This window comes from Vulpes vulpes, chromosome 14 (assembly GCF_048418805.1).
Source record: "Vulpes vulpes isolate BD-2025 chromosome 14, VulVul3, whole genome shotgun sequence".
Classification (NCBI taxonomy): Eukaryota; Metazoa; Chordata; class Mammalia; order Carnivora; family Canidae; genus Vulpes; species Vulpes vulpes.
In genome coordinates, this window is record NC_132793.1 from 76,006,678 (window position 1) to 76,034,101 (window position 27,424).

The 27,424-nt window shown below is 48.0% G+C and overlaps 1 protein-coding gene and 1 non-coding gene across 8 annotated transcripts in view; both read left to right on the forward strand.

Annotated features, from left to right (window-relative positions):
- Window positions 1-1,322: 1,322 nt before the first annotated feature.
- LHFPL2 (LHFPL tetraspan subfamily member 2) overlaps window positions 1,323-27,424 on the forward strand; it is a 153,743-nt gene continuing 127,641 nt past the window's right edge. For 2 of the 7 annotated variants that reach the window (XM_072736943.1, XM_072736948.1), the window contains exons 1-2: window positions 1,323-1,448; window positions 17,462-17,536. The gene's annotated coding sequence lies outside the window, so the exon portion shown is untranslated. Of the gene's footprint in view, window positions 1,449-6,176; window positions 6,270-17,461; window positions 17,537-27,424 lie in introns of those variants that run through there. The other 5 variants (XM_072736944.1, XM_072736949.1, XM_072736950.1 and 2 more) reach the window with 4 other exon arrangements.
- On the forward strand, window positions 14,386-14,489 carry LOC112919772 (U6 spliceosomal RNA). The gene has a single exon (XR_003234966.1). It is a non-coding gene; the product is annotated as a U6 spliceosomal RNA (small nuclear RNA).

Genomic DNA, 27,424 nt, shown 5'->3' on the forward strand with positions numbered 1-27,424 from the left:
TGTTCCAGTTGCAATGTTATGTGGATTTGGAGTTGTTTGGGGGTGCCTGGGGGGCTCAGCCCGGGGAAGGCATGACTGCTGGTTTTGGCTGAGGTCATGATCTCAGGGCGGTGGAATTGAGCCCCAGGTCTGGCTCCAAGATCAGGGGGGGAGTCTGCTTGAGATTCTCCTCCTCTGCCCCTCCCCTCAGTAGTGCACATGCTCACTTGCTCTAAAATAAATAAGTAAATCTTAAAAAAATTGATTTGGAATCCTTTGTTGCTAACCCCATTTCCCCCATAAGCCTTGTTATTTCTAGCATATGATTTCACAAAAATTGGAAGAACACATACATCCTTTTATAGAAGAAATGTACTACAAACTCTTTTCAACGAAGATAAGTAGAATTTGGCTGGGGTGGGGTGGGGTGGGGTGGGGTGGGGGGAGATAAAAGAGAGCATTCCAGTTCTGGCAAGAGCATCGGCAGCTCCCAAGTGGATACAGTGTGGAACCTTCTGGGAGGGGGGGAGGAGTCCCCACTGGCAAGCTAAGCTCTGAGGAGTGGGCAAGGGGGTGGTTTTGAATAGAAGAGTTTTAAATTCGGAATTCTCTGTGGTAAAGGGCTTCCGAGAGCTTCTGGAACAGGAAGCGGCCTGCCTGGGCCGCGTTCTAGACCCGGGACCGGCAGGCGGGTCGGGAAGGGATGCGGTGCTAGGGACGCGGCGAGGCCCTCAAAGCTCGGGAGGTGGCAGCGGGCCAGGCCAGCACGTGCGGCCCCGGGGACCCTACCCCGAGAACCGGCGGGGCAGGAGCTGGGCCGCGGGGTCTGCGCTCAGGCAGGTGGTGGAGAAAGGAACCCGGGACGCGAGGCGGGGCCGCGGGGCCGCGGTGCTCCTCCGGGGCCTTGGACGGCTGTCGCCCGAGCCCCTGGCCGTCGAGTCCCGGCGCTTGCTGGCAGCCCGGGGGCTGGCGGAGGGGACCGGGCGCGTGGGCCCCTCGGGGGCAGGAGGTCGGCCCGGCCCCGGCGGGATGCGCGGAGCCCGCAGGCGGGGAGGAGGGCGAGGCCGGGGCTCCCCGCCCCGGCGCCTTCCCGCGCGGCCCCTTGGAGCTGCCCCCGGGCCCCGCCCCCCGGGATCCCCTTCGCCGCCAGCCCCGGGCCCCGCAGGCCCCGCCCCGGCGCCCCGCCCCCCGCCGCGGGACCGCCCGGCCGACCCTCCCCAGCGCCGGCCCCGGAGCGGGACGCGGGCGGCCACCGGGCGGCGGGGCCGGTCCGGGCGGGAGGCTCGGCGGCCGGCTCTGGCCCCGCCCCGCCCCCCCGCCCCCCTCCGCCCCCCTCCGCCCCCCGCCCGCCGGCCGCCGAGGGCGGCGCTCCCGCCTCGCCTCCTCCCCGCGCGCCCTCCTCCCCGCCTTCCCGAGCGGCCGGCGGCCAGGCGGACCGGGAGCCCCGGGGGCGGCGAGCCCGGAGCCCGGTGAGTCGGGGTGGTGGGGCCGGGGCCGGGGCCGGGGCCGGGGCCGGGAGGGGGCCCGGGAGGGGGGCCGGGAGGGGGAGGGGGCGGCGGACCCGGACCGGGACCGGGAAGTGGGACCGGGAGGGGGACCAGGACCGGGACCGGGACCGGGACGGGGAGGGGGCGGCGGACCGGGCCCGGGAGGGGGGCCGGGAGGGGGACCGGGACCGGGAGGGGGCGGCGGACCGGGACCGGGACCGGGACCGAGAAAGGGACCAGGAGGGGGCGGCGGACCGGGACCGGGACCGGGACCGAGAAGGGGACCAGGAGGGGGCGGCGGACCGGGACCGGGACCGGGACCGAGAAGGGGACCAGGAGGGGGCGGCGGACCGGGACCGGGACCGGGACCGGGACCAGGACCGGGACGCGCCGGGCGTCGGATGCTGGAGCGGGAGCGGGCGGGCTCCGGGCGGCGGGGCCGCAGCTCGGGGGCGTCCGGGGCCGGGGTCGGGGCCGGGGCCGGGGCCGGGGTCGGGGTCGGGGCACGGCGTCCCCACGCCCCGGTCTGCGCCCCGGGCCGCGGCTCGGGTCCTAGGGCCAGAAGAGCGAAGGGGCCGTCCTCCTCCGACCGTTGTCCGGGCCCAGGGCAGCCCCGGGTCGGGCGCGAGCTGCCCCGCGGCACACGGCGAGGCGCGGTCGGGCCCGGGCCGCTTCCTGCGTTTCCCGTCCTCTTTCTCCGGTCGTGGGCGTAGCTCGCAGGTCGGCCTCGGGGACCCGCGCGTGGAAGTAGAACTTGGGTCTGGGACCGCAGAGCAGCCGGCGTGGACGGGAGTGTGCGGAGCGGGAGCGAGGAGGTGTGAGCGCGGCCGGGTCCCCCCCCACCCCCCGCCGCTACCTCGCGGCGGCGGCCCCAGGCCCTTGGCTCTCGCGGCGGAGCGCCGCCAGGGCTCCGCGAGGGTCGGTGCCGAGATTTTGGCGCTAACCTTTCCTGGGTGTTTCTGATTGTTTCCTCCTGGTCTTGGAAAAAAAAAAAAAAAAAAGACTTCTTTTCAAGTTTACGAGATAGGGAACACATGGCTAGTGGGAAGATTAAATGAAAGATACAGAAAAGAAATAAAGTCCAAGATTCTCATTTCTTTTTCTTTCTTTCTTTCTTTCTTTCTTTCTTTCTTTCTTTCTTTCTTTCTTTCTTTCTTTCTTTCTTTTTCTTTCTTTCTTTTCTTTCTCTACTTATTTATTCATGAGAGACGCAGAGAGAGAGAGAGAGAGAGAGGCAGAGACCCAGGCAGAGGGAGCAGCAGGCCCCACGCAGGGAGCCCGATGCAGGACTCGATTCGGGGTCCCCCGGGGTCACGACCTGGGCCGAACCACCGAGCCACCCAGGCGACCCCAAGACTCTCACTTCTTTTTGCTGTCAGACTGTGATAGGTTTGCGATTCATCTATTCAGAAATCTGATGCTAATGAAATATTTGAGGGATTTGAAGTAATATCACTGTTGTGGTATAATATTTTTTTCTAAGTGGTCACAACAGAGGGCATGTAGTGTGTGTGGTTGTGGTTTGCAAAGGGTGCAGCAAACCTTTTATGCCAGGAAAGAAGACATGGTATGTTGCGGGAGATGATGCGGGCAGGGAGGGAGAATCATTTGTCTTTAGAGCAGTCCAATTAGGCAGAATAATTACTCTACAAATGAACATTCTCAAATATAATTTGAAACATGGTCCATGAACCAGTAATTTGTCTTTAGGAGGCAAAAAGGATCTTTGTGGATGAGAGCAAAGTGATGCCTTCTGGAAAAAGTAATGTATACTGCTCATCCACATAGATGGCCTCAAAATTGATGGCACTTGCCTACGAAGACGTGTGGACTGATGAATTAAAGAGAATTCACTGTAGAAACTGGATAGGCCAGAAAAGAAAATTCCATAGTAGAAGACAGAAAAACAACATATAGAAAAGTATGTAGTCCTTTTTAATGAACATTGTTTGCAGCTTCTCAAATTCTTTATTGCAAAGAATTGACCCAGTAGGAGGCCAAAATACTGAAGACTCAAATTGGTGCTGCCACTTACTGTCTGAACTTTGGACAAGTTACTTAAGTCCTCTCAGCCTTGGTTTCTGTGTCTCTAAATTGGTGGCACTAAGAGTTCAAGTCAAAGACTAACTTTAAGATTAACTAGGATTACTTTTGTATAGAGTTTGGGGTGGTGCCTTGTGCTAAGTGCTCAGAAAATGTTAAATGTTGATTGTCAAGTATTTCAAATGCCCTAGAAAAAGCAATGCCATTCAAAGAGCCTGAATGGATACCTGATTTAGAGCGAACTCTGGTTGCTTAGGCAGACCGTGTGTTGAGGCTGTACCCCTGCCTCTGGCAGCCCACAGACAGGAATACTTGATCTTTCAAGAACTTACAAGCTGCATCTTTTTGGCCTATTCTGGTCAGCCTTCTCTGGGACTCCAGGTCTAGGGAGTACAGGCTCTGTGTGGCTCTGAGGGCAAGAGCACATGTATGGCCTGCAATTCCAGGCCTCACTGACCCTGTGATGGCAGTTCTTAGGTTTCCAGTCCCATGAAAGTAAAGATCCAAATTTTGTTTGATGAAAAACAACAACAACAACAACAACAACAACAACAACGAAACTTTAGTGGTGGACACAAGGTGTCTCATCTTTGGAAATCCTAAAAGCAACATTTTACTCAATGCTTATGCTCTTGGCAAAATACAAACAGTAAGTAAATATCTAATCTCTAGATTTTTTCCCCAAAAAGCTACTTTAAAGTATGCTTTGGAGCTAATGATACACTGCCCAGAGTTTTTATTAAGGTTGTATCTAATACAAAGTGAACAAAAGGCATTCTTAGCAACACACTATTTCTTGAGCAGGGGAATTATGCTCTATGTTGCTCTTCCAATTTAGGAGGACTCCCTATTTGCTCATTCATCCATTCTTCTACCCTGTCATTCAGCAAATACCTATGAAGCTTGTACCATGGGTTAGGCTCTGTTCCAGCCTCTGGTAACACAGCAAGAACCAAGAGTAGGCCCCTTCTCTCACAGAGGTAGACAGTTTAGTTGGGGAAGCCACCTCTGTGTGCAAAGCACCTCCATAAACTCCGAGGCTCTTTTTTCGGGGGGGGGTGGGGGCTCTTTTTTTGATTTAGAAGAGTACTGGGAAAGCAGAGTGCTGGTTGTGCTTCCCTTCCACAAACCAGCCTGCTCAGAGGGAAGTGACCTGGCTGCAGGTAGTGACAGGGGACAGCCAGTCCTGTGGCTTCTCTGTGGGGATACGGGAGAAAGAGGAGCCTCTTTTTCCCATGCTTTATACAAGTTTGTGTCCAGTTTGAGCAGTGGGTGAGTAGAACCATCAGCCAACATGCCATGAAAACAAATAGTTTTTTTGTCTCTGAGATGAGATTTCTGAGCCTCAGAAAGGCAAAGAAGGAATTAAAGATCAGTTTTGATCATCCGCTTATAAAACCCAGATGTGTCCAGGGAAGAATCTGGTGTGGCACTTGAAACACTCACCAATCCCTCCCTGCGTAAGGCACGACTAAGTGAAAGAGTAAAGAAAAGAGTGTATGCTTGCTTCCTCATGCTCCCTCTAGGTTTTCTTTTTCATTACTTTTAAAATAACATAACAATAATACATGATGGGATAAGAATTGCATGACTGGAGTCCAGGAGGCTTGCCAAGGTGTAAGATAGTCAGGGCTCTGAGAGTGGTGTGGCCTGGAGGGGAGGTTGTGTAGGATGTCCCTGAGGGTGTGAGCTGAGGAACCTGAACTTCATCTCCAGAACTGGCTGAACAATGGAGAATTTGCAGCAGGGCATTGACTTGCTTCGTTGTATTTTAGAAAGAACTGGGTGGCCGTGAAGTGGGCTGGGTGACAAGGAGACCAGAATGGGTACAAGTGAGTTGGGTGGCTAGGACAGGAGTCCAGGAGGGGCTTGGAGAAGAAGGCAAGAGGCCAGGAGAGATTGGTCACACGTCCTTGGTCATCTTTGCATGTGGGCACTTAGTGAGACCGAGTCTGGGGTGACTGGTCTGGTCATGGCGCCATTCGCTGAGGTAAGCAGCTGCCGGGAACGTCGGTTTGAGGAGATGGTGGGGACTCATGAGCTCAGTTGAATCCCAGACTGAATTGTGAGCCTTCCGGGGAGAGATGCCCAGCAGAGAGCTGGGTATACACACGCAGGAAGAGAGGTCCGAAGCTAGAGATGAAAGGTGGAGTGATTTTTATAGTAGTGACAAGTGGTTGCCTGGTTGTTGGAGATTTACTAAAAGTGCTCAGGGTGAGAGTAATTTGTGTCCTTGTAACAGAATTTTTCTCTTTCATCCTTCCAACAGCCCTAATGGGGATAATTAAGCCCCTGACCTTGGCCTTAAATGACCATTTTCTTCCTGGTGTTATTTTACAGACATGGTGAGATCTGTTTCTGTTATTTTGACCAGAAATCATTGAGAAGAATATACTTAGAATGGCTCTGAACATACTTAATAGCTAGGGTGTATGACTGGCGAAATTGATGACCTCCCCCCCCCCCCCGCCCCCCAACACGTAGCACACACACAAATCCCAAAATTCATGTGGAAACCCTAATCCCCAGTGTGGTAGTATTTGGAGCTGTGGCCTCTGGGAGGTGATTAGGTTTGGATGAAGTCATGAGGGTGGAGTCCCCATGATGGGATTAGTGTCCTGAGGAGATGGGAGAGACCAGAGCACAGGAGCTCCTCCTCCACCACAGAGAGAAGGCTGCCATCTGCAAACCTGGGAGAGGATTCTCACCAGGAACCACAGCTGACAGAGCCTTGATCTTGGACTCCCAGCCTCCAGAACGGTGAGAAATAAATGTTAAGTCACCCAGTCTATGGTATTCTGTTATAGCAACTTGAACTAAGTCATACGGCATGTGTTATATTTAAGAAAATGTAAGATGACCTCTACTTGCTGAGAAAGTAAAGTACTTTTGTGTGCATCCATTAAATACTGAATATGGTTAAAGAGGTTCATTATCTGCATGTTTTCTTAGCTAAACCGTAATACCATCAGCTAGGTCAAGAGAAGGACCCAACCTGGACTCTGAGACATGCCAGATAAGAAAGGAGAACCTCAGTGTATTTTGACTTTTCCTCCTGTGGGTTTGTTCTGATTTGAATTTAATACCATGTTTGTTGATTAAGTGGTGTTTTGGACACTGTTTAAAAATATTTTAGTCAAAATTAAGGAAGACTTCCGAGGTGTTTACTTGGATTAATTTTTGAGGTTCCAAAGTAGGACAGTGCAGCCAAACTAGCTTTTAAGCTCTTCCCATGGTTTTTGAAACATTAAGTACTGAATTCTCGAGTTAGTTATGGTATTTGAGTGAAGAATATTGATGGTTTCAGCGGGTCCGTAATACACAGTCTTTAACAGCTCCTGAGGTGACATTAGCAATAAAAACAGTTATTTCCTTGTGTCCTCTGTGTGTAGAGAATAGCCCATGAGGTGTCACCAGGTGTCCTGGCTACTGGCAACTTAAGGGTAATACACCGAGGCCTTGCAGCCTAGGCTAGTGTATGAGGCGAGGGTGTTACAACAATAGGGGCCTTTTAAAGCACTCCCTGCATGTGGAGCTGAGGGTATGTCAGGGTGAGCTGAGTGTCTCATGTCCTACAGGTGCACAGACGTCGAGGGATCCCTGGATGGCTGGAAGGCAGCTGCACACATGCTTGTGGTCCCCAGGTCTTTATTTCCAATGGCTCCTTACACCCTTTCTCCCAACACTAATTTTCTCCCCTTGCAGAGGTTTCTGTGTGAGGACATGGTGAGGAGATGGCCATCTGTAAGACAGGAAGAAGGGGGCAGCCCGGATGGCTCAGCGGTTTAGCGCCGCCTTCGGCGTGGTCCTCGGGTCCCCGGATCGAGTCCCGCATCGGGCTCCCTGCATGGAGCCTGCTTCTCCCTCTGCCTGTGTCTCTGCCTCTCTCTGTGTGACTTTCATGAATAAATAAATAAAATATTAAAAAATAAAAGACAGGAAGAAGGCTCCGAATCTGTAGGTGCCTTGAGAACTTGAACTAGGAGAATTAACTTTTGTTTTCATGTCACAAAGGAGAGGCTTATCTGCCTTCTTTTTTGAAGTCACCATATGGCCCTGGAGGGCTACTGCTGTTAATTTGAATTTCATTCATTTGTGGAATAATTAAAAGTGTGCAAAATAGAGCCCAGTGAATGCTTGTTAAATTGCAGGCCTGCTATTTGATTTGTGCACTGTTAGGCCCCCTACTCCTGCGGACTTAGGGTTAGACCAGTGGGGATTACTGACTATTGTCATTCTGTGTAACCAGCAAGAACACCACCCCTCACCCTTGCCTGCTTAACTGGGGTGCCACTGAAAGGAAAGCTGGTAGCCATAAACCGACTGGAAGGATGTAGACCGAACTTTCAACTGTTCATGTTGGGCTAGTGTGATTACAAGTGACTATTTATTTTATTTATTTTTCTCTTTTTCAGATTTTCTGTAAATGGCACGTTACTTGTAAAATCAGAGCAAAATAGTTGGTGGGTTTGTGTGCGTGCGGGTGCACATCGTTTTGGCCACAACACTGCCCCTCTCCTTGAATCTGTGGTGCATCCATTATAAAGCAGGTTTCTGCTTTAAAAAGAATTGCAATTCCTATTTATTACAAATATAGTTGCTCATAGTGGGAGGCTGGGGGATACAACCAGGGTTGGGTGCTGTGACCCACAGCCAGAGTGGGGTGGCTTCCTCTGAACTATAGGGATGAACCCACTCCTTACCATACATATATTCTTTATGTTTTCGTAAACCTTGTTAATGTGATTTGAAAAGTGTTTCGCTTCTATAAGCAGGTAAATATCCTTCTGATAGATAGGAACTCATGAATTAAATCTGGTGAGTACTCAATTAAATAGGTACTACACTGACATGTTAGCTTTCTTTCTTTTTAAAAATTATATCCGTGTTCATTAGAACCCAAACCAGCAGTGAGATTTGAAATATCCCTTTAGCAGCAATCTCTCCTCATGCCTGGAAAATCAGAGGGGTGCTTTTTCCTCTACTGATTCTATTGTTCAGCATTTTCTTTCTTTCCACACTGAGCTGTGTTGTCAAGGGCACCTGGAGTTCAAGCTTCCTTTCTCCTGGGGCAGGCTGCCGTTGGGCCGAATTTCACATGTTGTTTTCCAGTTTTCAGGCAGCTAGCCAGTTGTTTAAGGATGGTTGTAAGCGTGTGGGCAGTAGCTTCATTTAATGTTTAGGTAAGCAGTGCATGGCACACACTTATGCAGGGCGGTTAACCTCTTAACATTTTTAAGCTTTTTCTTTCTATTGCCCGTAGACACCAAATTTTCCTGAAATTAAAAATAATGGATTGGATAGTCTGGGAACTGCAGACTTACCTGTAAGCAGTCCTTTTGTCTTAATAAATGACTGCCACTTGTGTATTCAGTATAGACTTAAGAAAAACATGGGCCACAACTTTAAAAACAGTCTAAAATGCCATCCAAGTTTTTAAATGGCTGTCTATTCCTAGAAGATGATCGTACAGAGAGAAGTATGTCTAAACAGATACTTATCCTCTGTCATTTGCTCATTTTTATAGTAGCCCTTTCAAGGTTCTTCTGTACTGGGAGCTCATAATTTGCTGACCTAATTACTAATTCTGCATGGGTTTATGCTGTACTATGTGCTGGCTTATGCAGGTGACTGTGGGTCTTTTTGATGTGAATCCTGTTGGTAAATGAGTGTACTTAGGTCATCTTGTCTGTATATGTGTTTTTTCAGTTTGTGCTGAGGTCTGTAGTTTTTTTTCTCTCTTAGTAAAGAAAGGGCAGCATCAAAGGGAGCTAAGCTAAGACTCTAACCTGAAGCCTAAAAGGGCTGTTAGTCAGGTAAAGGAGCCACACTTAATTATAAGAACCCAAATGGTGGTGGTGATGAAAAAGTGGGACAGGTGGTGTATTCACTTGTGCGGCCAGGTGGCCAGGGGACTGTTTGGGATCATCTGAACAGCTTTGCTGTGGAGGGGCCATTGCTTCCCCTGGCCCGAAACTAGACCTGTGGACCCTAAGAGTATGTTAGCGTTCTTGGCAGCTACTTTAGCCAATACAACTGGAGTGTTTTAAAAACATTTTAAAATGAGAAGTGCCATCAGGTTAGATTTCCTCTTGCTTACGGGTGTGTGTGTGAGATTGTTACAGTCTTGACTGTGGGACTTCCCGTTGCAGATAATTTTGAATTCTAACGTGGTCATCGGTCATGTCAGCCACCCTCTGGGCTGTGTGTTGTGTTCCTTGATACATTCTGCTCATCAGTCATTGAAGTTCTCGGAGTTCTTTTGCTGGTGCCGCTCTGTTAAGCCTCCCCCTGTCATTTTTCTGGGTCTTCTTAGTAACCAGGGGTGTGTCAGCCTTTGTAGGTGGCCAAAGGGTAGAGGGTTGGAGTCTGTGCCACTGTACAGAGGAAGCTAATCATACTCGTGACCTTGCCCTCATTAACAATGTGTTGGAATCAAGAGAGCCAGCATTCCATGGTATTGTTTGACTTTGGATCCTATCTATTGATTTATGGTCATGGGGTCCGTATTTCAGCCTTCTAAGGAATGTAAGAGCCAGAGGAGAATGTAAGAGATTATCAGTATTTATTGACTCTAACTCCCTAAAAAGTTGGGCTTTGGATCATCAGCTAGTTGTTGTACCCTGTGCATGGTGTTTGGCGCCAAGACAAACCAAGACTGAAAAGCTTGAGGGAAGAAGGCCTTTGAGGGTCTGCAGCTTAAGTGGGTAGGCTGATGACCTGGGGGTAAAATCTCACATCAACACACTCAAACTTCAGTGTGCACAAGAATTACCTGAATCTTGTTACAATGCAGATTCTGCTTCAGCAGGCTCAGGTGGGGCCAGGGATTCCATGTTTCTAGCAGGCTTCCTGCCGCACTGATGCTGGCGGTTCTGTTGCAGACACTCTGAGTAGCCAGGCCTCACATGCAGCTAGGCTACAAATAAGACTATGAACTAGTCAGCTGGAGGCTGGAACTTGTAAAGTGTGATAACCAGGAGGCACCTCTGGGGTCTGACTTTGAATTGGTTGCCTGCTACTTAGGGCTGGTCTCTATTGGCATGAGACTGAGGGCCGGTAATGGCCCCCAGAATAGCTTTGTAGTGTTTCCCTTTAGTCCTTAGAGCAAGAGTGTTCTGAGGGTCTCTGAGGTGGGATATGATTGACCTAAAGGGTAGGTTTTGTTTTCGTAAGTTTTAGTTAAGTTGATTACCTCATTACATGTTGACTATATTCCATAATTTTATTATATGTATTTATTTTTTAAAGATTTATCTGAGAGAGAGTAGGAGAGAGAGAGAGACAGAGATAGAAAAAGTGTATGTGTGTGCACACACACACTGGGAAAGGGAGGGAGGGAGAGAATCTTCAAGCAGACTCCCCACTGAATGTGGAGCCTGCTGTGGGATGAGATCACAACCTGAGCGGAAACCCAAGAGTTTGCCGCGTAACCTACTGAGCCACTCAGGTGCCTCTATATTTTATAATTTTAACTAAAGAAGGCTCTTTCTCTAATTGAACCTGCATTTTCCCATATTCTTTGTAACTTTGCAGTTAACGTAATTACAAAGTTATAAAAAAAGTTATGTATTTTGGGGGGGTATCATTTATGAAACTTGATACCTTACTGGGCTCGCTGACTATAAATAAGTGTATGTATGTATGTATGTTCATAGATCTCTCCCCTGAGGTTTTTGACTTTGTAAGACTGGAGTGGGTCCTGGGGATCTGTATTTTTTAAACTAAGCTTCTAGGTAGTTTTTATGGTCAGGCAGGTTCTAGAAACACCAATGTAGAGAAACATTGATTTAGAAACCTATCTGTCTGAGCCTGTGATGTTGACCATGTCTGAGGGACACCCTTACGTGTTCTTTCTTAGTCTCTTGGGTACTTGGTTGTGAAGAGCTGTCTTCTGTCCCTGTGGAATCAGTTTCGTTTTTATCTTGACACATGCTTTTATTCTTACAGAGAGTCCCTTATCTTAGATGGGACCAAATCAGAGAGTCCCTTTTTCAACAGTGTAAGACGTCAGTTCTATGAAGCTGTTATTTTTAGGAAGGTTTTATAGACACTGACTATGAAGTGCTTTCGGGCATTCTTGGAAATACTAGGCTATAAGCTTTGGACCTCTATGGAGAAGTCTAAGGAATGTCCTGTAGCTGACTTTTCCCACACCCTCTCCTACTTTGGGTTAGACAGACAGCTGGGGATGATGAGTGTCCCATTTTGGAGTAAAAGCTGCCTAGAAATGGATAAGGAAGGGGCCCTCATCCTCCACAGCCAGTTTGGTTCTGATCCAAATGAACAGACAGGTTGAGGACTTGGGCTTCCCAAGGATATCATCCTATCCACATTAACTTCCCTTTCTTCAAATCCAGGATACATCTCAGCCCCACCCTGGAGGCCACATCAGTTTATGAAGCAGATGAAGTAGGAAATGGTGTGATGGGACTGGAGGGGTGTAGAAAGGGCTTCTTCCCTGGTGATTCTGGCACTCTTACATTCCCATCAAAAACTACATTAGAGGCAGCCCTCATGCCAGAGATCTGTGGTTATTTGAATCTTTATTACTAGTGATTTCCTGACAGGTACACCTGCAACATCTGTCAGGGACATCCCCGTAGGGATGGTGTTAAAGACGGTCACTGAGATTAAGAAGATTCCTGGTATGTCTTGAATTATGTATGACAGCATCAACCCCCCCTCCCCCGCCCTGAGCTGCTGAGTGGGAGTAATAAACAGATCTATTAAAAATAGAGGGGAATTCACTTAACTGTCGTGCCGTAAATTCTGTCATTAGAGAAATTTGGGTGAAATGCTTCTCTTTAAACCTCTTATTCAGTAGGACAGGTAATACATTTCTTATTTACACCTTAACAAGAATAACTTCATCAGATGCTTCCCAAAAGCAATTAGCTCAGATCAGTGGATGAAGAGAGTGGACTCTGACTTTGATGGGGTGAAGTGTGGGCGCTGGACAAGGAGAGCAGTGCCACAGAGGATGGCTAGAGGCAGCAGGCGCGTAGGGCAGGCACCAGCAGCCAGGGTACCTGGGAGGGCACCAGAAAGAACAGGTCCTTGTTCACTGTGTGTGTGTGCATGCACACGTGCGTGCACACATGCTGTGTTATAGGGACTCAGATAGCCTTGATCATGTGTGTGGCATGTTTCTATCTCATGAAGCTAGTTCACATATACTTGACCAGTTGTAATGAAAAGCCAGGTAATTTATGTAAGAGAACTAAAATTAAACATTGTGATTATACTTGGGATTGTTTTGTTCTTTTTTAAAAGTCCGTTTAATTTTCAGAGAAAAGCTTGGGAATTATTCAGTTTCCCAGCCTGCTTATTAACAGGTGAACTTGGCCAGTAGGAGAGCCCCTCCTTCCACTACGTAGGGGCTTCTTCCCAGTCCATTCTGAGAAGGGCTTGACTCCTCTGAGACCCCGTGCCACCTAGAAAGTGTATGTTGTCTCATGCTTTCTCTCTCTTATCTGCAAAGAATAGTTCATAGTTCCAGGCTGACCTCTGAACTTTGACATCCTCTCTTTTACCAAAGCCAGAGCTTGTTTGAGTGTTACAGTGTGTTTTCAGAATAGCATGATGATGAGTTGGGAGATTATATTTGCCCCTGCTGGCTGAATAGGCCTGAAATGATAGACAAGTTACACAGAAGTACATCCCAGGCATCAGAACTCTGGAAAGTTTTATGAAGACTGACCCACGCCCTCATTGGTGGCCATTTCCTACCCCTGCTGCCCCCAGAGCCCCTGCTGTGTCTTTAGATTGGGCTTAGGGCCCTAACTCTGATTCACAAAATGTTCCTTCATGCTCTTGGGCAGAGTCTTGAGATGAAACACACACCAAACCAACCCACTCTATTACAAATAAAATAGCTTTGTCTTCAAGGGGTGCTGGTTTCCTGGTGCCCAGGAAAGGTGGGAACACATAGCCTGTGAGTGTTGGAAAGCACTGAGAACCATCTATCCTGCCTCCTGTGGTGTGACCATGAACTTGTTCAGTGACCTTGGACAAGTCACCTTACCTCTTTGGGCTAGAGAACATGAGGGGAAGAATCTAGGCCTGAAATTATTATTATAGGGGAGTCTGTCGGTCTGGGTATTCAGTCATTTGTTCAGCACAAGCTTCCTGAGCCCCTCAGGGAGCTGAGAGTCTGGTAGGGGAGATGGCGAACAGTAGTTACCTGGTGTGGGCAGTGAGGGGTGCAGGGTGGATCGGCCATGTGGGGCCCACGAGAGGCTGTTAGACGGCGTGGGCACCACCTGCACAGAGCAGCTGCGGAGGCTGGGGAGCTGGGCTGTGTGGCCTTCGGGTGCGGTGTAATGGAGGCTGGGGATTTCTGCAGCATTGCTGTGCCCCTGGACTCCACGGTTTGCTTGACCTGCTGGACATCCTGCAGCTCAGCCACTCTCGCTGTGGCTTTGCCCCAAGAGGGGCCGACTCCGGAAGCTGAGTGAGGTTGGGGTACGCAGTGTATCCCCGTGATCTCTGTTGACCCGAATACTGTGTCTATGTTTTGGAGATATGTTTTGGAAAGAAAAGCAAGCACTATAGAAACATAAGACTATAAAAATTTGTCTGCTCTTTAGAGAAATAGACTTTCATTGAGAGGAAGAGTAATTTTTTTCTTTCTTAGAGAAGATAGATATTCAGAGAGAGAGGGAGCTGAATCGAGCTTTTCTCAACCTCGAATTACTTGATGGCTCCTGGGCGTTGGTATCTCTGTAACCACAGAGGGTGCTCCACACTCCAGAAAGAAACCTGACCCTTGCATGTAACCACATGGAGCTTTCTGGATGGCCTGTTTCTTTTCTGGAGTGGTCAGATTCTATATCTAGGTGGGAGGAGAAGCATTGTCTGAAAGGAGAAGTGTGTGCTCACTTCGGCAGCATGTATACTAAAGGTGGAACGATACAGAGATGAGCGTGGCCCCTGCACAAGGACGGCAGACAAATCTGGGAAGCATTCCGTATTTAAAAATCAATGAATGAGAGGCGCCTGGCTGGCTCAGTTGGAAGAGCACGCAGCTCTTGATCTCGGGGTTGTGAGTTTGAGTCCCATGTTGGGTACACAGATTACTTTAAAAACCTTTTAAAAAAAAAATAGAAACCTTTAAAAAAATAAAAATGAATGAATGAATGAGTAAATAAGTGAGAGAAGTGTGTGTCCACTTTCCTGACGCTGGAGTTCCCTTTGCCTGCCCTAAAGCAAATGTAGCCTGCAGAAGGGGATGTGGCATTTCTTGGGGAAATGAAATCCTCCCGCAGCGGTAGGCCCTGGCCTCTCTACCCATCAGTCTGCAGTGACCCCCTCATTGATGGTCACCCATTCACCAACACCCCTGCCCTCCTCCCATTCCTTCACTCCTAGTTCCTATCCCAGGATTAGGAGTCTTTATGTTCTGTCTCCCTTTTGGATATTTCCCACACATTTCTTCTCCCTTACCTTATATTCCGTTTCACTATTGTCTGTATTCCCCAAATGAATGAGAACATACAATGTTTGTTCCTCTCTGAATGACTTACTTCACTAAGCATAATACCTATCATTTCCATCCACGTTGAAGCAAATAGTGGGTATTTGCCATTTCTAATGGCTGAGCAAGTCCCACCTTTTCTCTCCTTCATCTTCTGAGTCCCTTATGATATGAATGTTATTGTTTTAGTAAGTGGCTGCATTCCCTAAGTCTGCCTCTGTGGTCCTTAAAATTTCTTGTTTTGAGGCTTCCCCTTGGGACTGCATCTCACTTATTGCATTTTTAACGTTGGCCTGACAAGTTTAGTCCTTTTATTTCTACAGTAAGGGATTCTCTAGTTTTCTTCTGTGCTCTTTTTCCAGCCCAGCTGCTATATTTATAATCATTGTTTTAAACTGTAGTTAGACTTCATATATGTGTATTGATGAACTTCCTGGCTGTGAGTACTACCTCATGTTATTTTATGGAGGTCAATTACTCCAACTCATTATTTTTTCAAGAAAAGAAAGAAGGAAAATAAAAAAGAAAAACCAAGAAAAACAATAACAACTGCCCCCACCCCAAAAAAGCACCAGATTATTTTGGGCTGCTTGTTAAAAAATTCGAAATCTCAAATTAAGAAACACAGTCAATGTACCATGAAAGTAAAAATAAGAAATATATTAGGTACATACCTAAAAATTAAATAAAAAAAAAAAAATTAAATAGGAGAGGTTCCAAGCACCAACAAAGTTATGTATTTTCTTGTAAACAAAAATGAACATTGTAAGTAATAGGCCAGGCCAGCCCTATGCTCTCCCCAACCCCTGTCCTGATACTGCACCCATTTAGTGCTTACTGCCTTTAGGGAGCATCTGAATCACCTGGAGGGGGCAGCCCTAGTGCCTCGGCGCTACTGCTGCCTTCAGCCCAGAGTGTGGTCCTGGAGACCCGGGATCGAATCCTGCTCGGGCTCTCAGCATGTAGCCTGTTTCTCCCTCTGCCTGTGTCTCTGCCCCCCCCCCTCTGATGAATAAATAAATAAAAAGTCTTAAAAAAAAATAAAAATGAATCACCTGGAGGGCTCCTATCTATCTTAGAGATACTGTTTATTTATTTGAGAGAGAGAGCTTGAGCAGGGAGGAGAGAGAAAAGCAGGCTTCCCACTGAGCAGAGGGCCCAACATGGGGTTCAGTCCCAGGACCCTGGGATCATGACCTGAGCAGAAGGCAGAAGCTTAATTGACTAAACCTCCCACAGACACCCCTGGAGGGCTTTTAATAACACACACTGCTGGGCCCCACCTTCAGAGATTGAGTTGCTAGGTCTGGGATGGGCTGAGAATTTGCATTTCTAACACATTCCCAATTGATGCTGCTGCTGCTGTTCTGGGGACCACACTCTGAGAACTACTGTGACACCAGGCACTCGTGGACTAGGAAGTCCACGAGGGTGGAGGGTGGGTTGGGGCAGGACACTCCCCATGGGGTGTCTGCCTGTGGGGAATTGCCCCAGGCCAGAGGAGATGGTAATTCAGAAGTAGTGGTTCCCTGGAGTGCCAGAAGGCTCCTAGCCCTAGAGCCCCCCCCCCCCCCCCCCCCTCTCTCTCTCTCTCTCTCTCTCTCTCTCTCTCTCTCTCTCGGTCCTCCCTACACAGACCAACTATGGCATTCGGAGTAACTGAGTTGGACTCTCATTGCCTCCCTCTGGCACCTTCTTGTCTGTGGTGTTCCTGGACCATGTTACTTTCCTGTGTAAGACCCTTCATAGACTCGCCTTGGCCTTATTCTCCTAGAATGGCTGCATGGCCTTTTGTGATTCCCTCCTGTTACAGCTACGTGTCTTGCCAGTCTTCCTCTTGGCCCCCGAAATACTCCAGTGGTCATTGACCCCTTTCTTTGGTGAACTCACTATATTCTTCTTGCTTCCAGGGCATCTCATTTTGTGGGTGCCTCTACCTGGCAGGCTGTTTGCTTGTCCTCTTAGTCTGGACAACTCCTGCTTGGCAGACCTCAGCATAGCCATCACCGGCTCTGGCGAGCTTCCTTTGACCCCACTGGGACCAGCTAGGGCTTCTGTAAAGGCTTCACATCACCTTGTATTTTTCTCTCTTCAGCTCCTATCAGCTGCATCAGGCTCCTGATGATTGCCTGTTTATTTCTCTGTCTCTCTGGATTATAAGCTCCCAGGGGCGGTGAACCCATCACATATTCATTCATATGACTCTAGGCATGGCATGGTTGTTCTGTGAGATGGGTGCTGCAAGGGAGGAAACCAAGGCACAGGTAGGCTGCGTACCTGGCTTTCAGTTACCCTGTCACTGAGTTCCAACACTGGGGTTTTAACCCAAGTCTCTGTGACCCACCCTCCCCCAGCCAGGCTTTCTGCTTAGAGACCGAAGAGCCCTGGGCAAGGTCTGCAGGTCTGCCCTGGAAACATTAAAAGACTGCTTGTTCCAAATGAACAAAAATGGCCCTTTCCTGTTGTTTTTCAGGTAAGCTGGGAAGCAAACTCTTGAATTTACGGCTGGATTGTGGTTTTTGCTCCTTGTGAAAGGGCGCTCATACAGGTAAGGACCAGCTCATGCTCAGGTGGGTTGTAGGAAAACTCTAGCCATCATGATGCGCTCTCATGACCACCCAAAGTTCTCATTCATATCAAGGAAATCTGTATATGTAGGGAGACATTACCTGTAAGGTATGAAGTTGAGACTTAATGGGGTGAAGATGTGTACCTGACTGGCTTTCTCCTGGTCGTTTGTTGCTGGCCTTCTCACTACCAAATACTTTTCTTTGAGACGGGCTCCCTTCTCCCATCCATGTGAGTTGGTCCTTTGGAATTCTTTTCAGAATTTTAGTTTTCATTTGTTATTGTCAGACTGCTTCAGTGAGAGGCTTTGTGGAGCATAGTCTTTCCCCCGGCTTTACAGCAGAACCCATCACTGCTTTTCGGCTCATGCGGCCGCTCGCTTGCCAGGTGAGCTTTACTTCTGCGTTAGCACACAACTTTTTCCTCTAGGCTGTGAGCTCCTTTGCTGCCATCTCCCACCTAGCATGTTTCCTGCCATGGAAGAGATTTTCAACAAATGAATAAATATGTCTAATGAAAAAGAAAAAAACCAAACTCTTGTAAGCTCAGCTATGGCTTGGCCACAAAAAAGAATCATAATGTATTTCTAAACCAGTGAAGTGATTCATAGAATGTCTTTTTGGATCAGCTCTATGCCTTTTTGCTCATATTGCCATGCATAATTGAGAATTTACCATAATATATTAAGTCAATAGGAATTTAGACTCCTCCCCCTGATGAAAAGGGTAAGTCACACATTTTCGTGTCATTGTGTGGAGTAATAAGCGGGTCATGGAGCACTAGTGTACTAAACCACAGCCTGTAGCCAAGAGCGGCCAGCCCTCTTGGCCACCCGGGGAGAGACCATTGTCAACCAGACCCCGGGTGCCCTGGTCAGCCCTGGGATTGAACATGTGTCTAAATGTATAGGCAGTAAAGGAATAAGCAGTAGACTTTCCCAATTTACAACCGAGGAAATAAAAATATTTCTGAGTGGTTTGGGCATGCGTTTTAAAACACAGTTGAGGTTTAGCTAATTCTAACAAAAAGCTTTTAAATCAGTGCGCAACCCAGTCTCCCCCAAACTTCTCAGTACAATGGGTTCCTTGAGGTGTGTGCTAACTGGCTCAATGCCATTTTGCTTCATCCTGTGGGTGGGGAGTAGCAACCTCCAGGGTGGTGGTTCACTGAATATTGAAACCAGAGTGAGACCTGGGTCTTCACATAGGAGGAGAGTATGGTCTCGAGTCTTTACTTTTGCCTTCCCATCTTGCTGCTACATTAATGCTACTTATTGTTCAGCCTTTCCAGCTGCTTTGGTTAGGAATTTAGTGAAAGACAAAGCAGTACAAGAAATTTGACTCTCAGCTGACCCTATTCATGTTCTTAAAATTTCCTAGGGCTGGGGAAGAGTGAGGACTTCAGCTTTGCCCAGGAATTTCCAGTTTCCGTAGAAGCCAGTTTGTCTCTTACACTTGAAAAATAAATTGAGGAAATTAATTACAACTTAAAAGCCCAGATGTTAAAATTGGAGTGAGTTTTAGTTTTTTAGTAGCTTTGGGAATTTGAGGTATTCTTGCCTCTTGTGTGTTGCACTATTACTACAGAAGCTGAATGTCAGGTGGTGGCTGTGTGTCTCCTCTTTCCACCGCCAGATCCTTGGGGAGTGCTCACCAGTTGGTAAGAGTTAGCAACTCACTGAGCCTCACCTGATTCTCAGAGTGACTCCTCTTTTACAACACGAGCCTACTGTAGTTAGAAAGAGAATGAGGTAGATCAAGTCATCAAGGTACTGAGCTGGTCCCCCTCTGTACGGGGCTCTCACACAGACATATGCATTCAGACACACTTCACTAGCCTTCTCTAGTTGAATCTTGACTACCCCACTTCATTCTAATTAGCCCAAGAAGTGATATAGTTCCTGAATTTTCTTAGAGTTTCTGAACTTTGTGTTTTGGGGGAGGGAGGTTCTTCTTTCATGAAATGTTTACTGTTTCTAAAGATGGGTTTCTGGTGCCTCAGCAGTAGAATTTGTATATCAGGGCCTGTGTGCGTGTGCGTGTATGTTTACTATAGCTGTTTGGAGTGTTGGCCTTGATCCAAAGACACTGTCCAGCATGGGCCCCTTGTATCCAGGGTAGACGTTTGGGAACCATCAGAGCAAAGGCAACCAGCGGACACAGCAACTGTGACTCCAGTATCATTAGCGTGCTGGTCTCTGACTGGCCACATCCTGCATCGCTGAAATGCCAGGGAACCCAGACTTCAGCTACTTGCAGATACACACAGTAAATGGTGCCTCTCCCTTCAGGTGTCTTTGATTTTTTTGGTCAGGCTTCAGCCTTTATCTTTTCTTCTTCTTAAGAAGAAGTAAAGTCTCCAAAATAGGCTTTCAAGTTTCATTGCCAAGCTGCACCCAGGAATTGACATCTTTGGGAAGAGTTTGCTTTTTTTCCATGTTTAGGGCACAGCCAATGCATCATTTAGGAGCCACTTTGTACTTTGATCAGGTCGCTTGTCAGCTGTGATTTGTTGGCTGGTTTGTCTTACTCACTATAGGAGCTTGTTGTTGATGTCAAAGGTAACTTACAAGTACTTGTTTCCAGGTAGACTTGCTTATAAATGGAATATCTTGGACTTTTGCTTTTTGAAGCAACTGTTGTTTTGATCATTCTCACGTCCTCTTTCAGTTAAGAAATGGCTGTTGTCAGTTTCTTAGCATCTTTTTACAATTACAGCCCTGAGTTGGAAGGAAGCCTTTGGATAACTAGTCAATAAAAGTAACTTTCCCAAATAGGTAAAAGAGGGTAAAAGAATTTCCTCTTTCATCTCTTTTAATGATGAAGAGTAAATACTCTGCATTTTAAATTTTAAATGGTTGCTTTTCTCTATAAAGCCTTTCTTACACGGTGTGGTTTCTGAGGCTCCTGGAATCCTGTCCTCTCAGGTCCCTTCTGGGCTTCTGCAGTCGTACTCTTTCGGGTCCCTTCTTCAAAGCTGGAGGAAGCCCTGCTTGGCTCTCCTTATACCACCGCCATTGATGCTTATCTTTCCTCTCCTTTATTTCCTGACAGCCAAGCCTGGGGCTCACTTCCCTGCCTTTCCCTCCCGCCTGCCTGGAGTTGCTGCAGAGTGTCCTTCTCCCCTTTATGGCCACAAACTGAAAAAGAAAACAAATAGCTGGAGCTCCCATTGCAGCCCAGCAGGCTGGGGAAAATAGTCCTCACTCTCCTTGTTCCTAGGTTCAAAGTGCAGTTAATATTTTATGGGGGTGATCAGCCCTCCCAAGGTGCGAGTTTGAGGGGGCCTGCATCTGAGCCTGGTGGACAATTAACCGTGTTGACCTCTTCTTTTTGCCTTTGCCTTTCTGGCTGAGTTGACATTAATGCTCTGAGCCAGAAGGGGCTGTTGCTCCTTTGAGCGGAGCACCAGGCAGGGGTGGAGAAACATCTGATCTTGTTCAAAGGGGATGTCTCTGAAGCATGAAGATTGAACTGATTGTGACCCCACCCTCGAGGAAGGAGAAGCGCCCTCTGGAGAACAGGCCTGGAGGAAGGAGCTGTCAATTACTAATCCCATTGGCTTTTGGGTCTTCGGGGTCTTAGATCTGTTTAAAGGAGAGAGAATTGGGGTTGAAGGTAATAAAATAGGCCTTAAATTAGAGGAACAAGGGGTCATTTCATCTAATTTTGTGGTTGTTACTGAGGAATAAAAGGCAGAGGAGATAATTTCATTATCCTCTTTGAGGTCTTTATCATGGTGGGATGGCATTTGTGGATGCAGCGGAGCCTCGTGGGCGCTGGCCTTTCCCCTCCCAGCAGGCCTGCGGCTGTGTTTCTGGGCACCAGGGGAGGGCCTGGGGAGGCACAGTCACCATTCCAGGCACCAGGGCCGGGAGCACAGGTTCTCTGGCTCTCTGAGTTAGGGACTTCACAGCAGTAGATCCCAACAGGTATGTGTCCCAACATGGTGGAGCTCTGCCAATCGCTCAGAACGTGGCATTCACCCTGAAAATAAAGGAACCACCAGGCAAGAGAGCGCCTTTAGAATCGGGATCACATGCTTTAGTTCTGGGGCAGGCTTGCCAGTCACCTGTTGACAAGTTTATTTATTTGGGGCATGATGGTCGTCACATGCCTGACAGCGGAGTAGCGTTCAGGTGTCACATCTTACCGGGGGGATCGGCAGAAAGGTGAGAGCTGTGCCGCTCTTTGCTTGGCGCTGTCCTGTTCCCGGTGTGTGTTCATGTCAGCCACATCCCAAAGCCCTGCTCGGGAGGCACATCCTCCTACCTGGGTTTACAGAGAAGAGAGTGAGGTGGGGAGAGGCTCGGGGTCTTATCCTACGTCTCCCAGGAGGGCAGTAGGGGAGCCGGGCTTCCCTCCAGACTTTTAACTTTCAAATTAGGTTCTCTCTGGTCATTATGAAAGAAACAGAGGAAAGAGGAAGAGAATGATGAAGATTCTTCCAAGGGAACCGGAGAAAAGTAGTGATTAATAGTTCTCTGCACCAGCCACCAGTTGGCACCATTCCCCAAGGGAGCCCGGGGAGTGGGAGCAAAGGGACCAGGGTGGGTAGGGCAAGGGGGGGTGGGGGCTGGGAAGGATGGGAGAGGGGAGCATGGGGAGGGCTATTTGTATGTCTGAAATCGTCATGAAGTGTTGAGTAACTTCTGGAATGCCCGTGAGTGTGATCAGGAAGAACAGTGACCTCAAGTGTCCACACCCCTGCTGCTTGCTGCTTGGTTTCTGGGGCCCAGCTTTTCCCATGAGCATCTTCATTCACTCTCCTACTATCTCACGGCTGATTGCTTCCTTCTCTCCAGCTTCTCCCCCTCTACCGCATACATTTCTGCTTAGTATTTGTGAACTTAGGTCTGAGAAACAGAAAACTTTTCTGAAGATGTGCTAATAAAAACCTTAAGCACTGTTAAGGACATTTAGTCATAGATTCAGTTTGTATAGTTCTTATCAAAATCTATTCCCCCATTGATTCAGGAGCTGATATTTCCCCCTATAAAGTGATAATGGAAACTGGAGGCCTCTCCCTTTCTCGTAGATGTGGTATTCTTGGGAACTCCCAGAAAGCAAAACTCCAGCCAAGTGTTTCCTGAAATGTTAACTGAGGGCAGTTGGGGGGGGGGGTTCACTTGTTTCCCTAACACTTCTCCCCATTCTTTTCAAGAATCTGTGCCCTGTGGGACTTAGAGGCAGGAGTCCTCTTGCCTTGGCCATGCTGATCCTTTCCTCCATTACCGTGGCTAATCAGAAGTTGGCCGTACTTCAGTGCATCTTAAAAGCTTTTCTCCCTGGCTGTGTCCAGGAAGTTGAAGTGCAGTGTCAGAAATGATGTGAGTTGATGAAGAAGAAATAAACAAACCCAGGCGACATGTGAGGAAGCCTTGGCAGCCCTGCTCCTGTTTTTGTGTAGTTTTGATCTGAAGGAACCAGATTTCCTCTGTGTGGAAGGAGTGGGGCTGTGAGGGTCTCTGTGCCAGAGAGCCCGAGCTGTGCCTGCCAGTGGGCCTTCTGGAGGAGGGCTCCACTTGTCTAATAAACTCTGGGATGAAAATGAGTCGTTTATGCTTGGCAGAATGGAGATAAGTCACACGTCTGCAGCCTGAGCTATATGTACGTGGAGTAAAAATAGCATCTGCTCAGGGAAGCAGAACATTCCAGAATGCTTCAGTCCCCTCTTGGCACGAAAGCGGGGAGAACAGAATAGGAGAGCTGGAAGGGACTTAAAAGACCTTGTGCAAGTCCTTTGATTTCAGTTAAAGATGGCGAATGACTTGACCAAAACCTCCTGAGGTCACGGGCCCTTGTCTGTCTTGCCCGTTCACCTTTGTAACTTTGGTCCCTGGCATGTAGCAGGGGCTTAATATGCACTTGTTAGGTGACTGATGATACAGATGAACATAGGACTTCTGACTCCTAGTCCAGGGCTCTCTGAGGTGTCTTTATAGTCTGAAGAAAGTGTGAGAAGAGGTGCCAAGTAGCTTTCATGTAGCTGATTGTAATTACGTGTAGATTAGAAAATCGAGATGCGGCAGGATGACCCGGATCACAGAAAGTTGGTGGTGAAGTCTAGGGGAAGACAGGCCTTCTGAGGCCGGGGATGGGTGGGAGGAAGCACAGTGACATTGTTGTGTGCAAGGGGCAGAGCCTGGGCCGTGGAGAGGTGGCGGCCCTCCTCGCAGCCTCCCTGGAGGCATCCAGACAACTGTGGAGCACACAGGCTTGGGGTTGCCCCCCACCCCTGACGGTACCCGCAGTCAGGAGCCCACCCTCCTGCCGCCCCGGGCCTCGTTTTCGGGGGGAGGCTCGGGCCTTTGAGTGTGCCTGAGGTGCGTGTGTACAAGGCCCGTGGCGTGATGGCAGGACGGGCTCGGGCCGGGCCGCGCCTTGCAGGGACGGAGGAGGACTCCATTCTCTGTACTGACGGAGGCCATGAGCCAGCAGACCAGGTCTTTGCCACTGCCCAGCTCATTGCCGCACCGGCTCTGTCACTGGCCCTGAGCGAGTGACCAGGTCTCAGGAGGGCGCTGTCCCCAGGGGCCCGCGGTAGGAAGCCACGCTGCTGCGTCAGGCCCATAAGGCAAGGCGGTGCTGTTCGCTTCTCCCCTGGTGAACTTCCCAGTTACAAAACAAGATTTACCATTACACGGAATTTTAAAGTTCAGCTACAGGAGGTTGGTTAATTCAAGATTAAAAGTTGCCAAAGAGGGGGTGCCTGGCTGGCTCAGTTGGTAAAGCATTGATCTCGGAGTTATGAATTGGAGCCCTCGTGTTGGGGGTAGGGTTTACTTGCTTAAAAAAAAATCCTGAAAGTTGCCAAAGAGAATTTGTAAGGCAATGACTTTTGTTTAAATTCACAAATACTGAGTGAGGACATGTTATTGTTTGGTGCTTGGTGGGTTTCGTCCACCCAGTGAACCTGGTCCATCTACCCATCACCCCATCCTCGATGGAGGTATAAATTGACCTTTAAATTTAAATTGACCTTTGGGCTTCATCATATGGACTTGATGTCCAGGGGCAAGGATGCCTCTTCTGGAACCCTTGGCAACTAACCACTTTCATGTGGAATTTTCTGTGTCACGTCAGGGAATGAGAACACTATTCTTTCTGGAAGTTCTTCCTCCCTGATGGCCCTTTCACTGGTTTATCTGACTTCTGCTGACAATGATCTCGTACAATGTGTCCTTGCATCTCTCTAGGAAGTATGCGGCAGACATTCCATCTTCTGGTGGGTTATGAGACAAGCTGTAGTCTAACCCTGATTGATGACTACAGAAAGAATCAGCTGGGTTAGTGGCTCCTGTTCTGTATTAAAGAACACAGGGCTTATTGATCTAGGGCCGGCAGGCATGCTGCAGACCAGAGGTGGGTCTGACCAGGTCTCCATAGCAGGAGGAAGAATGATTCCATTGGCTAGATTGTTAAAGCTTGAATAAAATAAGAGCAAGCTTAATCTTGCACAGTGGCATTAATCATTACTTTGGTTTTTGGTGAAAATGAGGCTTTGGGAAGTGATTTTGCGGTAGTGTCCTCACAGTCTGGTGTTTGAACTTTTCATGGGGGCTGTTCTTCGTCACCAGTGGAGTTATTTGTGTCCCTGTCCTGATGTGCATGTGCACTTCCAAAGCATAGTGCTTTGGAAGTGAATGGCAAATGTTTAAATTGAACTGAAAATATTCTGTGTGCAAAACCATGCAAATTAGAAACAAATTCAGTTTTTAATACTATATATATAAGTCAACAAAAGCAGCTTATTTGGAATATCTAGTTTCCTGAAATCATTTACATGTGGGGAATACCTGATTAGTCTCTTCAGGATTCTAATATGTACAAGCAAATGTGAGGTGGGAATGCCTGACTCCCCAGCTGTGAGCTCTGCACATTTATGAAGGGTAATTTAGAAAACAGACCTTTTAGTGGAAAAGTGGTGCAGCATTGCCTATTCATGAAGGCACACTTTTTATTTCTTTCTTTATTTTATTGCAGGTGGCATAGTTTAATTTCAGTAGTTCTCTTTATCTTTTTTTAAAGCAGTCTATAGGGTCTGTAGCCAAGAGGCAGAAAAAAAGTTAATAGAGGTTTATATAGTAGCGTTCACATTGACAAAATTAAATGTTCAAATGTGATGGAATTGTGGATTCATAGCATTCTAACTAGCTTACAAGTTTAATGTTAATCAGTTAAAAGAGGAGTTCATATTCATGATTTTCTTATTGCACTTATTGTACTTTACACACCCATTATTTACTCCCAAATCAGGTATAAATCATATAAGTATAGTTTTATAGAGAGTAGGAGTGTAAGAATCAAAGTCTGTGGTTATTTTGCTGATATCTTGCTCTTGTTTTTATAATTCAGAGAACTTTAAAATTCAGAAAAGTCTTTAACGTGTTCATCTTTTCTTCCACTTATTCCTTCCATGTTTTTTCTAGTTGATCACTTTCCCTGCTGTGCTCTTTCCCAGGAACCAGGATTCAATCCCTGATCTCCACCCTAGTTTAATCAACCTCTGTTTCTAATGCCTGAACCCTAAGGTCTTCATGAGAGGACTGAGTTTTTCCTCCAGTCTGGCCGGGTCGCAAGGATGTCTTGGTCCTTGTCTTCTAGTCCTTATAACTGGAGCCTGGTTGTACCCGACAAGCAGCCCAGCTCACCCGGAAACTAAGGAGCGTGCATTTTCCATAGCCTAAAAATGTTAATGATTAAATACACAGCATTGGATTTTGTTAGCTGATTATGCAGTCTGTTTAAGTATTGTACCAGTTACTGAACATTAGAGAGCTATGTATCAGGTTTTTGGGAGACGAGAATATTTGGGAGACAGCCCTTTCTAGCCCCATTTTACTGCTGGGGCCCTGGCCAAGGCCGGGGCTGGACTGAGTCTGTGTGTTGGGGGGGGAGGGAGTTTGTGGTGGGGAAGACCTAGCCTTGTGTCAGGAGGGCTTGGGTTCCAGTCTCTGCTCTCCACACACAGGCTCTACAACCTTAGGCAAGTTACCAGTCTTTCTAGGTAGGGCTCAGCTTCCTTCTCTGTAGAAAGAGGATAGTCATACCCCCCTCTGGAACTCTTATGAGAATGAACTGAGACGACTGAGGTAAGGCATTCCGAGTAGGTGGCAAGCATCATTGCTTCTACAATGGGAGCAAGTCTACCTGAGTAATCCAGTAGTTTCTGGACCTTTCTTCAGAATTGTTGCCGTGCTCTGCAGAGGTGCTCAGGGCATGTTTATAACTGATGTTGTTTTGAGGCCTGTCCTGCCTCCTCAACACGGGGGCCGCTGCTTCCGTGTCACAGCCTGCTGTGGACAAAGTTTCCTGGCACTTGGGGCCTGTGTTTACTCTTTGTCTGGGGCAGACGGTTTCTGTACATGGGCATCTCCCAGGACTTCCTCTGCCTTTAGGATCAAAGGAGTTCTAGAGTGAGTATTTGACATGAGGTCAAATTAATAGCCATTTAGAAATTAAATTAGCCCTGTGGCAGATTGGTTTGAGAGTCTGGGTTGGTTGGGAGAAATGCCTACCAAGGGAGGGCCGTGCTCAGTGGCCACCTACTCTGGGACAGCTAAGATTCGACCTCCTGGGGTAAAATGTTAGTGGGAAAGGAGATGCAAAGCCAAAATTGTGTGGCAAGTGTTTATGTTTGTCTTGGGAGAATGGCAACACATCACACACCATTAACGGGCCTGGCCTGCTAATAGTCTGCTGCTGCAGTTTGCACCAGCCCAGCGATGTAATTTATTTCACTGAGGGAATTGTGGTTTTATGTGCCATGTACTGGTGTCATTGAAACCTTGAGTTAAGAGGAAAATAGCAATTAATGTTTGAAATAGGAAGTAGCTTTACAAATTTGTGGTGGAAGAGACCCAATA